Source organism: Schistocerca cancellata, chromosome 1 (assembly GCF_023864275.1).
Source record: "Schistocerca cancellata isolate TAMUIC-IGC-003103 chromosome 1, iqSchCanc2.1, whole genome shotgun sequence".
Taxonomy (NCBI): Eukaryota; Metazoa; Arthropoda; class Insecta; order Orthoptera; family Acrididae; genus Schistocerca; species Schistocerca cancellata.
In genome coordinates this window covers 763,786,620-763,801,322 of record NC_064626.1, presented here as the reverse complement: position 1 = coordinate 763,801,322, position 14,703 = coordinate 763,786,620, and the positions used below count along the sequence as shown (strand labels likewise).

Here is a 14,703-nt window from a genome sequence, read left to right as displayed (position 1 = left end):
GAATAATGACAATATCATGAAAAGAATAGATTGCTACACACCATATAGCAGAGAGGACGAGTTGCAGGTAGGCATAACAAAAAGACTTTCAATGTCAAACAAGTTAGCTTTCAGCCAAAAGGCAACTGACACACACTTGACCAATGCCACAGCAGCCTGCAACAGTGGCCATGTGTGCGTGAATTGTGTGTGTGTGTGTGTGTGTGTGTGTGTGTGTGTGTGTGTGTGTGTGTGTGTGTGTGCGTGCGTGCGTGTGTGCACGCGCGCGTGCGTGCATGCGTGTGTGTTTTGTCTAATTTGGGAGAAGGCCTCTTGTCAAAAGCTAACTTGTTTGACAGTCTTTTTGTTGTGCCTGTCTACAACATCTCAGAGAGGACGAGTTGCAGGTAGGCACAACAAAAAGACTTTCAATGTCAAACAAGTTAGCTTTCAGCCAAAAGGCAACTGACACACACTTGACCAATGCCACAGCAGCCTGCAACAGTGGCCATGTGTGTGTGTGTGTGTGTGTGTGTGTGTGTGTGTGTGTGTGTGTGTGCGCGCGTGTGTGCACGCGCGCGTGCGTGCATGCGTGTGTGTTTTGTCTAATTTGGGAGAAGGCCTCTTGTCAAAAGCTAACTTGTTTGACAGTCTTTTTGTTGTGCCTATCTACAACATCTCTGCTACATGGTGAATAGCATTCTATACTTTTCATAATATTGTCACTATATTCCATATATGCTAACGTAACAAGGTATCACATAAAATAAAAGAAATGTAAATAAAGTCCTGTTCAGCTTAAATTTCTACAATGGTTACTAGCTGCCTCAAAAGATATCAAGGTTTGCTGACTAACTACAACTACACCTACATCTAGACCTATTATTATTACTCTATACTATATTGTCCCCACAGTATGTGCATGCCTCAGCAATCCTGAGTCTATGTGGGTGCTCATTGCAATTTTTTAATAGATTATTTGCATTACACTTTAGTCATGCCTAACACTTCTTACTATGGAATTAACACTTGTTACTCTTCTACTTTACTCTTGAGATCTATTAACATTTCTCCAATGTGGTACTCAGAGAATTCACTTATCTTAAAGACTGACGACGAGGAGTAGCTTTTTTGATATGTAATGGGCTATTAGATTAATTGTAGATCATAAATTTTGACTTTTATGATTGTTTGCAAATTACACACAAATATTGTCAGTGTTCTGATGAGCATCAAGTTTTGGTTTGTGGGGCACTCAACTGCATGGTTATCAGCTCCTGTACAAAGTCAAAATATTTTCACTGCCCAGTCTCGCCATGATCCCCAATGATGATGAAATGATGAGGACAACACTTAGTCCCAGATGGAGAAAAATCCCTGAACAGGCCAGGAATCGAACCCAGGACCCTGTGATACAGAGACAATGTCAGTGTTATGTCTCTCTCTGTTTGCACTTGTATGATGTCATACACCACGACTTCATCTGGTAGCAGAAGATTCAACAGCGAGAGAGAGAGAGAGAGAGAGAGAGAGAGAGAGAGAGAGAGAGTGAGAGAGGGGGGGGGGGAGAGAGAGAGAGAGAGAGAGAGAGTAGCTTATGGAGAAAAGACACACAGCTGTATAAATATACAGAGATCAGATGAAAAGCCACTACTAAGACAATAAGGAAAAGCTTAATGGTGGCAGGAATATTTAGAAGGTCTATGCAAAGGAAACAAATCTAAGACAATATTACTGACAGGGAATTGGAAGCAGATGTAAAAGTACGCTTACGATTTCAACGGCTTTTCTGTTGCACGCTGCTGGTGATAATGGTTTGCGCAACGAATCATGGGAAGTTGACATGATGAATCATGAGGTAGACGTAGCTAGTCAATAATATTTTCATTCATAATTTCTTATTTTCATAAATAAAGTTAGCTGATATTTTGTTCTATTCAGTTAGAATTTAAGAACACTGTCAAAATTTACATCAAAATTGGAAACAAGAAACAAAAAGAAGCTATTACAATGACAAAATGTATATCTTGGGCTATGTTATACATCAATACATTATGGCAACTGCATTCTTGTGCTGAGATTCATTGGCTTCACCAACTCAAAGCAAACAAACACATTATAACCAATCTATGCTTCTGGCTACACTGTAGGTAAGTCTATGCACACAGTTAGTTTCTTTCCATTCACATTCATTGGCTTTGCCAACTCATAACCAAAGAGTCACATTTCAAACTAACCTAAGTCTCGGACTATGCTACAGGTCAATCTGTCAGCACAATTAGTTTTTGTCAATCACCAAGGAAATATGAAAATCAGTAAGGGACCTTAAAATTCACACTAACACTCTACACCTCGAAAACAAACGTAATGAATTTATATCTTCTACAAAAGGAAACCATTAGATTCAACAATTCTCATTGGCTACTGTATACTGTATCCCCACTGGCTATGACAAATGTCAACGAATTGCCAACCTCACCACACAAAGCATAGGCTGCCGACACCATAAGTGCACTTTAGCCAGAAGTAGATGACAATGCAATGGGTGTTAGGATCCTATGAGAAACAAATGACTGAGCACTGAAGGATCTAACTCTATACAAGATACCCGAGTAGATGGTATTATCCTCAGAATTATTCATATCCTTAGGAGAACATACCCTGATAAAACTATTCTGCCTAGCGTGTAAGATATATAAGTCTGACAAAAGACCTTCAGACTTCAAGAAAGATGTAATAATTTCAATTCAATAAGAAGTAGTCACTGATAGGTGTGAATATTACTGAACAGTAAGTTTAATAAGTCATAGTTGCAAAAGACTGACACAAAGTACTCAGACCTTCAGAAGAATGGAGATTAGTAGAATCCAACGTCAAGGATGAACAATTTGGGTTCTGGAGAAATGAAACAATACAAAAGGCAACTCTAAAACTATGACATCCCACAGAAAATATGATGAAGATAAGCTTATCTACATTTAAAGCATTAGTAAATTTAGAGAAAGATTTCAACAGTCAGGAATAGAATAAACCCTATGCCAGTCTGGGGCCTCAGGGATAAAATACAGGGAGCAAATGGTTATCTATAACTGGTACAGAAATCAGACTGAAGGGCATGGACAGTAAGCAGTCACAGACTATAAATCACAAAAGCTTTCATGAGTTACCTCTCTACTGAAAAAATTATGCACCTCTCTTTCTGGGAAACTGCTGACTAACACCTACAACAGCTTCTCCCATTGCCATACAAGCTATGGCATTCTTCTATGGGGTAATACTCCAGCAGCCAGAAAAAAATTTATTAGGCAGAAGCATCTCTGGGATTACCAAAAATAACAGATCATGTAGGCCTTATTTCAAAGAATTAAAGATAATGACAGTCCCATTTCTTTTTATATTTAGCTACCTATTGTACATAACAGAACACCTTACCAGTTACAACCTCAGGCGGTTCATTCATAATCATATTTGTCAAGCGTTAAAGATAGATATACCTACAACCTGACTTACAAAAACACATCACGCATATGTAGGAATAAAGCTTTTCAACACATTAGCTAAGGAGGCACATGCTGCCTCTCTTAATATTTTGAAAAATAAGACCTAAAAGTTGCTGAAATAGAAAGCTCTTTATACTCTTAAAGAATCTGAAAACTATTCGAAAGTAGAACTGATGTACTAAATAACTCATAATACTGTTTGTTTGTACCTTCTTTCTATGCTTTTTTGTTTCCAGTACCTTTTCTTACGTATACAATGAATAAGTAATTAAATAATGTTCAGCTCATATTTTAGTACTAACCACATTGGAAGGAATTAGGTAAATTTGCCAATGACAATGTAATTCTCACAGACATGGAAGAGAGCCTGGGAGATCAGTTAATGGGAAGGATAGTGTCTTGAAAAGAGATTATAAGATGATTATCATTAAAAGTAAAACAAGAGCGATGTAGGAGGAGGAGATTAGTGTTGAACATCATGTCAAGGTCATCACAGATGGAGCATAAGCTCAGATTAGAGAAGGCTGGAGAAGGAAGTCAGCCCTGGTCTTTCAAAGCAATCATCCCAGTATTTGCCTTAAATGGTTTACAAAATTTATGGAATACCTAAATCAGGATGGCCGGACATGGGTTTGAACTGTCGTCCTCCCAAATGCAAGTCCAGTATGCTAATCACTGTGCTACCTCGCTTGGTAAAAGGCAATCCTGAAGGATTGAAAGCAGTAGCTGAAGTTTACTATTTGGGTAACAAAACAGCTGACAATGGCAGAAGTAGGGAGAGTATAGAAGGTATACTCATCATGGCATGAAAAGTTTTCCTGGAAAAGAGAAACATGTTAATATCTAATATAAATTTAAATGTTGTGAAATCATTTTTGAAGGTATTTTGCCTGGTATGTAGTGGAAGTGAAACATGGTAAATATGAAGCACATAAAAGAAAAGAAGAGATTTTGAAACATGGTGCAATAGGAGAATGCTGATGATTAGATGATCAGATAACTAACCAAGATGTAGTGAATCAAACTGTAGAGAAAGTATATTTATGACACAATTTGACTAAAGGAATATATCAGTTGATAAGAGGCATCCAGTGGCATCAAGGAATAGTTAATTTGATATTGCAGAAAACTATGGGTAATAAAAATTGCTGATGCAGTTCAGACTTAATACAATAAGTAGCTACAATTCGGATAATTTTGTTCGTAGGCTTTCCCTGGCACTGTGTGAAGAAATAACAAGTTTTACAAATGTTACAGAAATCACTTTAGGGTCATTCCATGTCAAGTCACCCAGGCCTTGACACCAACCATGTCAGATTTTGATGAAACTTGGTACAATTACTTCTTTTATCATCCTGAAAGCACTTGTAAAATTTTTTTGGTCTATCTCTTATAGTTTTTTTTAAATAAATTTTTAAAGTTTTTAGATTTAATAAAAAAGCTAACGGGTGTTATTTTTACAAAAACTGCATTATCTAGAGTCTCAGACCTGATAGAAAGCTCAAATTTGTTTTAAAATACTCTTAATTGTATAGGCTATTAGATAAAAGAAAAATTATGTTGGCTTTTTAACCTGTTTCATAGTTATCTAATTTTTAAAATAATATTAATTATATTTTAAAAATAAAAAGTACCAAGTGACTTAGACACCAAAAAACGTTTTTGTCTTCTTGGAGTAACAATGTACGCTTGGATTTTGTTTTGTTACTCCCGTGTTTTGAAGTAAAAAATTATTACAGTGTTAAATAGTGCTTGGATAGTATTTTATCAAGTTTATTTGAACTTTCAGTAAGTACTGTTACTTAGTTTACAGACATTCTTTTCTAATATCCTATAAAAGTAACCAGAACAGTAATCAGACCAAAAGTGAAATCAGTATGTCAGATATTCAAACCTGTAGTGTAGGGTTATTTAAAAAATCTGACTGTTTCCAAACAACCTACACACCTTCAAAAAAGTTACAACCGGTATCTGAATTGAGTGAGAAAGAAAAAGATTTGATCCACTTACGATCTGGAATTAATCTGTGTGAATTTAAGAATATATGTTCACACCACAGCTACTACTTTTTAAATGTTTTTGAAAAGTATCAAACAACATGTGTAGACCCACTAAAAAAAACACAAAAAGCCCATCAAAAAATCGTTGAGAAGTGTAGGCTTGGATCTTTTTAAACAATTACTGACAAAAAATATTAGCATAAAACCTGGACAAAAGCTTTGCTCAACATGCCTTAACTTTTGTGAGGAAGAATTAAGAGTTGAAGTCAATGAAAGTGAAACAGATGATGAAGTCATAGTTGAATTAGAATCATTGGAATCCAGAAATGAATCCCTCGTACAAACAAACATTGCTCTTGATAATTTAGGTTTAACACCAATAAAGCTTCATGGCTTGTCAGAACAAAGTAAAGGGTCTTATTTTAAAAGGAGGTTAGCAGTATTGAAAAGGCTGCAAAAAAGGCGGTTTCAAAAGCATTAAAATATGATGCACCAAGTTCTGATGATGACGAAGAAGATACAAGTGTGGTTGAGAAAGCAAAGGATTTTGATGTAATGATTTCTCTTATGAAAGAGATTTCATCTGTTGGGAGGTCTAGAAAAATCCAGATTCTGACCTTGGCTCCAGATTCTTGGAGTCGAAATAAAGTGATGAAAGAATTTAATGTAAGTGAGTACATGGTGCGACAAGCTGGAAAGCTAAAATCTGAAAAGGGTATTTTGTAAACTCCTGGTCCAAAAAAAGGTAAAACTCTCTCTGAAAATACAGTAAGACTTGTAACAGATTTTTATGAAAAGGATGAAAGTTCCAGAGTGCTACCTGGAACAAAAGACAAAGTAAGTGTTCAAAAAAATGTGTACATGCAAAAAAAGACTCATTTTGTGTAACTTGAGAGAACTCTATTATTCTTTCAAATGGGAGAATCCCGAGGTAGAAGTAGGATTTTCAAAATTTAGTTTCTTGAGACCTAAATGGTGTATCCTTGCTGGTGCTGCAGGCACACACACTGTATGTGTATGCAGTATCCACCAGAATGTTAAAACTATTACTGGATGCTGTGAAAATTGAAGAATCTTATAAAGACCTAATTAAGATGCTTGTGTGCAACACAGAAAACCAAAACTGCAGGCTACATCACTGCGACAGCTGTCCTGCAAATACTGCACTAACTGAGTACTTAACTGAAAAACTAAGTGAAGATTATGATTTAGAAGAAGAAATTGTAATCAGTCAGTGGGTTAACACAGACAGGGCAGAAATGATCAAACAGTCTATCAGTGTTGAAGACTACATTTCTTTATTAGTTAGGTCATTGGAAAAGCTCACCCCGCACTCGTTTATAGCAAAATCCCAATCAGCAGCCTTTAAAAGATTGAAAGAAGACCCACCACCCAAAACACAAATTATTGTGATGGATTTCAGTGAAAATTATTCCTTTGTTATACAAAATGAGATCCAAAGTTACCACTGGAATAGAGATGGTTGTACTCTATACCCAGTTGGAGTTTTTCTAAGAAATGAGGAAAACAATGTTTTTATTTCCAATCACTGTTTTATTAGTGATGACCAAGAACATGACACTGGTTTTGTTAACTTTGTACAAAAAGAAATTACAAAGTGGCTGTCATTACATCATACTGACATTGACTCAGTTCACTACTTTACAGATGGTTGATCTGGGCAGTACAAAAATAGAAACGGTTTCAAAAATTTGACTGAACACTTGAGAGACTTTAATTTGAAGGCCCAACACACTTTTTTTTGCAACAAGTCATGGGAAGTCAATTTGTGATGGCCTAGGAGGAACTATTAAAAGAATTTTAAGGAAAGCCAGTCTACAGCTTTCAGACGAAGAACAAATAATGACAGCAATCGATGTGTATAAGTTTTGTGAAAAAAATATTGAAAACATTCATTTTCACTTTACTGACAAAAAAGAAGCTGATTTGCTACAGTTAAAACTAGAAAAACGTTTTTCAGCAACCCGAACCATTCCTGGAACAAGAAGTTTTCTTAACTTCAAACCACTTCCAACAAACAACCTTGAAATTAGCAGGACTACAGATAGTGTAAAACCCTCCTTAGTCTTATCTTTCCATTCTTCTTCTGATTGGGTTCGTGTTGAACCATCCATAAATAGCTATGTGGCTGCAAATTATGATGGTAACTGGTACTTTGGACTGGTAAAAACAATATTCAATGATGAAGAAGATGCAGAAATTCTATTTCTACATCCTTCAGGACCAGCTGCATCATTTTACTGGCCTGAAAGAGAAGATTCTTGCATAGTGCCTTTGGAGCACATAGTCTGTGTAGTAGACGCACCTCAATCAAGCGGCAGTGGAAGAATGTATTACTTTAAAAAAGACTGTATCAAAAGAACTGAAAGATCTTGGATGAAGTGGAAAAACAGTTTAAATCAGCATTAATGTTTATTAAAAAGACAAAATTACTCAAAAAATTCAATGTTTCAAGCAATCAGTTGGGTTAAGGACACTATCTTTGTACATAATTCTACTGTAATCTACTACAATTAATAAACATGTTAAAAAGCAATCATTATTTTTGTTTCATCAAGTAGCCTATATGTTTAAGAGTAAATTAAAACAAATTTGAGCATTCTATCAGGTCTGAGACTCTAGACATTGCAATTCTTATAAAACAAAACATCCGTAAAAAAAAAAAAGAAAAAAATACATTTTTTTTCATAGAAAATATTAATATATTTTAATAGTATCATTTTTATCTTATCATTTTTATCTGCTGCAAAAATTCATGATGTTATCTAAAAGAGTTTTTAAGATAAGCATTTTTAAAGTTTTGAATACAAATTAAATTTACCATTTCCGAAGGTTCAGAAAACGCAAAACATAAAAACTTTAAAAATTTATTTAAAAAAACTATAAGAGATACAGCAAAAAAATTTGCAAGTGTTGTCAGGATGGTATTAGAACCTTTTGGGCCAAATTTCATGAAAATCTAAGGAGGTGGGTGTAAAATTTATTTTTTATTGGGTGATTTGATATGGAATGACCCTTTAGTCATCCCTTCAAAGTGACCTAGTCAGTACAAACAGCATTGAACCTGCTTGCATGGAACAAATCTGAATTATTGAAGAATAAATTTGTAAACAGTATAGCATCATTTCAACAGCCCCACACAAGAGAACATGACTATAAATTATAACACATACTGCTCCCCTGCTGTACATAGTAAGACGATCATTTCCAGGATCACGTACATACTTTGGTTTCTTTTCATCTACTGGATAAATAGTAATAGTAGTAGTAATAGTAGTAATAATAATAATAATAATAATAATAATATATCTATACCATAGCAAACGATGGAGCAAATGTATACGATACCAGACAACAAATGGTATTGTTATTAGTTGCGTGAGTTGAACATACCATCAACCGAATTCAATACAGTGGCATTTCCAAACTGCTGAACAGTGGAGTAAAAAATACAAACACACCCCATATAAATTCAGCATTATTTCCCTTAATGTCGTCGACCTAAAAGTACGGATTGTAGTGTATCTTATGATATTTACTCGCTTCGCCAGATAACTTAAATCGTTAAAGATTTTCTACGTGCTTCGATTAATAATTAAAATCACTGTTTGTTAGTTTAAATAGTGTTTCCTCCCCTCTGTTTACAAAACACAAGTGTATACCAACATCTACAGATTGAAATTCGTTGTCGTCCGCCCTTTGGTATAGCCCAGTGATATCGGTATTACAACAACAAAATATTATAACATCCAAGCAAATGCCAACCACACTTTAATGGGAAATATTTGTTCATGTATTTTGGCTGCACTACGGATGTTATGAATACACGAATAGTGTTATTCTGGCGGTAAAAGCGTTCGACTACGGAATGTGTGTTCAGGTTTTGTTTTCTCCAACCCTTAAGGCCCGTCCACACACAACGATCTGTCTGCGCAAATGTCTGCGCACATCACATCTGCGCAGACAGATCGTTGCGTGTGGACAGAAGATTTGCACCAACCTGAGATGTGTGCAGACCTGCAAGTTAGAGTTGGAGGTTTGAGCGAAACCTCTCAAATCTGTGGGTTCAAACCACATCTGCGCAGACAAATTGGAGCGTGTGGACAGGAGATCGCCGCAAATCTGGCGCGAAACAGCTGTTTGCTCAGTCTAGTGTTTGTATTTGTGCGCACAGGGCATTAAAATGGCTGATACTCGTCAGTGCTCTCGAGAGTTTGTTAGTGAATTCATTGAAATATATAGAAATCACCATGTTTGTCGAAGACCCCTCCAGTACACCTCTTGCAATATGCTGATGACACCGCATTCCTCGCCCTCGCTCCCACCCTCCAACGGTCCCAACGCCTTCTCCAGACTCACCTTGACCTTTTTGCTGCATGGTGTAACCAGTGGCTCCTGAAACTCAACCCTTCCAAGACCCAGGCCATCATCGTAGGTCGTACCACTCGCTCCTTCCGGCTCCTGGATTTCTCCCTTACTGTCTGCGCCCGTCCTGTCCGCCTCACCCCCACCCTCACCTATCTTGGCCTCACCATTGACCGTCACCTCACCTGGATCCCTCATCTCCGCTCCATCCAATCCAAAGCCCACAACCGCCTCCGACTCCTCAAACTCCTCTCTGGCCGGACATGGGGGTTGCACCCCTCTACCGTCCTCCACACCTACAAATCCTTAATCCGTCCCATCCTCTGTTATGCCAGTCCCGCCTAGATATCTGCCCCCCCCCCAAATTCTATAAGTCCCTCCAGATCCTTGAGCGTCATGCCCTCCGCCTCGCCTTCCGTATACGCCTCCCGTCCCCCACGCGGATCCTCTATGATCTCATTCCTTTCCCCCATCTGCTCCTATTCCTCGAACATATCCGCATCCTCTACACCTCCCGCCGTCTTGAACCCCCTCACCCCCTGGTTGCTCCTCTCCTCTCTGATCCCCGCCCCCTGCCACGTCTTCACCGTTGTGTCCCCCCCACTCTGCATCTCTACACCCTACATCTCCTTGTCCAAGGCGGCTTCCATCAACTCCCCCTCCCGGATGATGCCCTCTCTCCCTCCATTTATCCTTCCTATCAACTCTGATCCTCACCCCCCATCCTTTCCTCCGTCCTTTCCCTGGGCTCCCTCTTCCTCCCCCCCTTCCAACCTGTGTTTTCTCCCCACCTACCCTGTCCCTATCTCCTTTCTCCCCCCCCCCCCCGCGTCCTTTTAGACTCCCCTCCTCTGCCTTCCCCACTCCCAGGCACGTCTGCTCAGCACCCCCCCTCTTATGTATCCTCATCTTCAATTGGCTCCTTTCCCCCCTCCCCCTTCCCTTTTCCTCTCCTTCCCCCCCTTTTTCCCGTCATCTGACCAAGTTTCCCCCCACCTGCTCGCAGGTGTGGTATGTCATATTTGTGCCATTTTTTTTTTTTTTTTTAGTGCAGTGTTTAAGTGAGTGTTCAGTGTTGTGCGTCTTTCCACAATGATGCGAACAGAAATCATGCTGTCGCTGGGTGTGCATTTTATCTCTCTTGCAAACAGAAACCAGACTGTCGCTGTGTTTTTAATTGTCTGTCTCTTATTTTTTCTGCTTCCTGTGTATTTTATTAGCATCATCCACCCTGTGTTTTTATGTTTTAAGCTCCAGTATTTTCTGCCCTTTTACCTTTAAGTCACCGATTTTATCGCCAACTGTTATTATTTTTATTATCTTCCTCTTTTTAAAACAAATTCTGTAGGCCGAAGAGCGGCGTAAAAAGCTGCTGCCAGCCCGCCCCCTTTAGGGGGAATCGAAACTCAATAAAGGAAAAAAAAAATTGTCGAAGATTAAAAGTAAAGAATATAGTGACCGAGACAAAAAGACAGCACCATACAATGCTCTAATTGAAAAATTGCGGGCAGTTGACGCCTCGGAAAACAGAATTAAAAAAAAAAAATTCGTTGCGAACTGTTTACCGAAAAGAGTTATCCAAAGTTCAGAAAGCTAGAAGATCTGATGTAGGAGTAGATCAAGTATACCAGCCAACGTTATGGTGTTTGGCTTTCTTAAGGTTCGCCCTGCAAATCTCGCAGTAAATTTACGTGAGAAAACTGCTTTCGCTTTAGCAGCCACTGTCTACACCATTTTGACCGCTTTCTCTGTTTCCCGCGGATGGTCTGAACGTTTTTTGTAACACAAGTTGCGAACATGGACCACAGTAGAACTTCCTCCATTTCTATATTTCAAATTCAAAATAACTGAATTAAATTTTTGACGTTTACGGGGAGCGTAGTCGCTTGCCACTGATATTTCTTTTCTACACCGACAGATGGCGGGCGAGTAGTAGATTGGGGTTTGTGTCGTGTGAACACACCACATTTGCAGCGATCTTTTGCATGTACAGACATCTGCGCCGATGTCTGCGCAGACTGATCGTTGTGTGTGGAGAGGGCTTTACTTATTTCTTGTTCAGCCCAGTTCATCATTTTCAGTACATTGTTTGGGCATATGACTTCACTCTCACTTTCTTAATCACGAATATCATTTAAAATATGGGAATAACTGACATAAATTTCTAGTAGGAATAGTTGTTGCAGCATTCTACCACAAAATATATTGCTATAGCACAACCCACTCAGCCCTCATTGTACATTTTTCCAACAAAAACTAATACGGCAAAGTTGAGCTACTTTGCCCCAAGGAGGGAAATTATTCAAACCTGCCCAGCACCTACGCTAATAAACATTTTGGAATAGTTTGGATTCTGTCCAACAGTTTGGATTCTGTCCTACCTCATATGCTTGAATTATTCTGTCACTCGCTATTTTGAATCTTTACTAATGTATTTTTGAGGTAATTTTCGTCAAAAAAGTGGTATTTTGATACCAGAAAACTATTCAAATTTACGGCAAATGACATTCTTTTATCTGTAGAAGTTAGTTGTTGTCTAAATCACAACCACAAAATTGTAATCAACACGTTATTTATCACTGTGCAACCAAAACCATACATGGAGGGTATTTACTGAGAAAAGCGAGAGAACCTGCACCACTGATGAAATGGATCAAAGTAACTCCTGTGTATTTTCATTAGTTTGTTTTAGACTTCATTCAGCGAGGTGCGAATCTAATTAAGTTAAAAATCAGTACTAGTAAGAGATTAATGTTGTCATAGTATGAAACAAGTCTAAATGGGAGCTAGAATCTCGCCAAAATGCAGTTTATAGCACTGAAAAATGCCAGAAATCCTTAATAAGCGGAACTCTTGCTTAAAAGTCACAAAATGCTTCAAAACCAGTGCCAGGTCCTAGTAAACAATTGAAGAGAAAATATCCAGACAATGCTTAATTATTTTATTGATGAAGATCTATTAGAACAACAAATTCTTGACGAAAGTTCAGATGGCGATTGACAGTCGTACAGAAGAAATCAAATGGAAGTGTTAGCAGCATGTACCGAAGGTAAAGAGAGTCTATCAAAATCACATACGATACCGAAACCAATTAGCGAATAGACAGGCATGTTTGTGGCTAGAAAGTGTGAAAATGAACATTATATTGGCGTTATTGAAAGCTTTATCGAAAATGATGCACCTGCAAATACCATAGAAACTATCTCTTGATAACTGGAAATGGCCTGTATATAGAGATGTACTTTTTCACAAATCAGATGGTGTAGTTAAAGGTATAAACCCTTCAAAATAGTTAAGTGAAAGTGGCATTTTTGGTTAATAATGATGAATTTGTGCAAAACATTTTCCTGGAATAGACACTGACATTTTGACATGCCAATAAATCTAATGTAACATTGATCTTTTCTTTTATCACAAACAAACAAACACCATCCAAACAGGCCTTGAAGGTCCAACAGGACTAACTGGCCCCCTGTGTCATCCTTGGCCCTTACCCATAACTGGATTCGGTATGGAGGGATACGTGGTCAGCAAACCACACTCCTGGCCACTGTCATCTTCGTGACCAGCGCCGCTACTTCTAAATCAAGTAACTTCTTAATTGGCCTCACAAAGGGCTGAATGCAAGCCGCTTGCCAACAGCACTCAGCAGACCTAGACAGTGACCCATCCAAGACCTAGCCAAGCCCTACAGCACTTAACTACATTGATTTGACAGGAGCTGATGTTACTGCTGCAGCAAGGCTGTTGGCTCTTTCACAAAAAAAAAAAAAAACACTAAATGTTATTCATGTTGGTCTTCTTTGACTTATTAAATATAAAAAATTGCAGTATCCTGATTTTTATTGATTTTTCCCTTTAATACCAAGTACATATATGTCAGTTTACCATGGTCCTATAAGGTAGCACAACATATTCTTCCCTTCTAGGGGCTACTTTGCTACAATTTTAAAACATTATAAAATATAAAAAATAAATCTTTTGTGTCTTTGAATGTTACTAGATATGTTTACATCCTTTTAGAATAGATCAATCTCATGAACCATACACCTTGCTGTTGGTGGGGAGGCTTGCGTGCCTCAGCATTACAGATAGCCATACCGTAGGTTCAACGACAACGGAGAGGTGTCTGTTCAGAGGCCAGACAAACGTGTGGTTCCTGAAGAGGGGCAGCAGCATTTTCAGTAGTTGCAGGGGCAACTGTCTGGAAGTTTGACTGATCTAGCCTTGTAACACTAACCAAAACGACCTTGCTGTGCTGGTACTGCGAATGGCTGAAAGCAAGGGGGAACTACAGCCGTAATTTTTCCTGAGGGCATGCAGCTTCACTGTATGGTTAAATGATGATGGCGTCCTCTTGGGTAAAATATTCCAGAGGTAAAATAATCCCTCATTCGAATCTCCGTGCGGGGACTACTCAAACGACGTCGTTATCAGGAGAAAGAAAACTGGCGTTCTACGGATTGGAGCATGGAATGTCAGGTCCCTTAATCGGACAGGTAGGTTAGAAAATTTAAAAAGGGAAATGGATAGGTTAAAGTTAGATATACTGGGAATTAGCGAAGTTTGGTGGCAAGAGGAACAAGACTTTTGGTCAGATAAATACAGGGTTATAAATACAAAATCAAATAGGGGTAATGCAGGAGTAGGTTTAATAATGAATAAAAAATAGGAATGCAGGTAAGCTACTACAAACAGCATAGTGAACGCATTATTGTGGCCAAGATAGACACGAAGTCCACGCCTACTACAGTAATACAAGTTTATATGCCAACTAGCTCTGCAGATGACAAAGAAATTGAAAAAATGTATGATGAGATAAAAGAAATTATTCAGAT

General features: G+C 38.2%; 1 protein-coding gene across 1 annotated transcript in view; it reads right to left on the bottom strand.

Moving 5' to 3' along the window:
- The window catches only part of LOC126186885 (uncharacterized), a 45,318-nt gene extending 35,954 nt beyond the window's left edge, over window positions 1–9,364 (bottom strand). Inside the window, exon 1 of the mRNA XM_049928249.1 lies at window positions 8,894–9,364. The gene's annotated coding sequence lies outside the window, so the exon portion shown is untranslated. The remainder of the gene's footprint in view (window positions 1–8,893) is intronic.
- Between the last annotated feature and the right edge of the window lie 5,339 nt (window positions 9,365–14,703).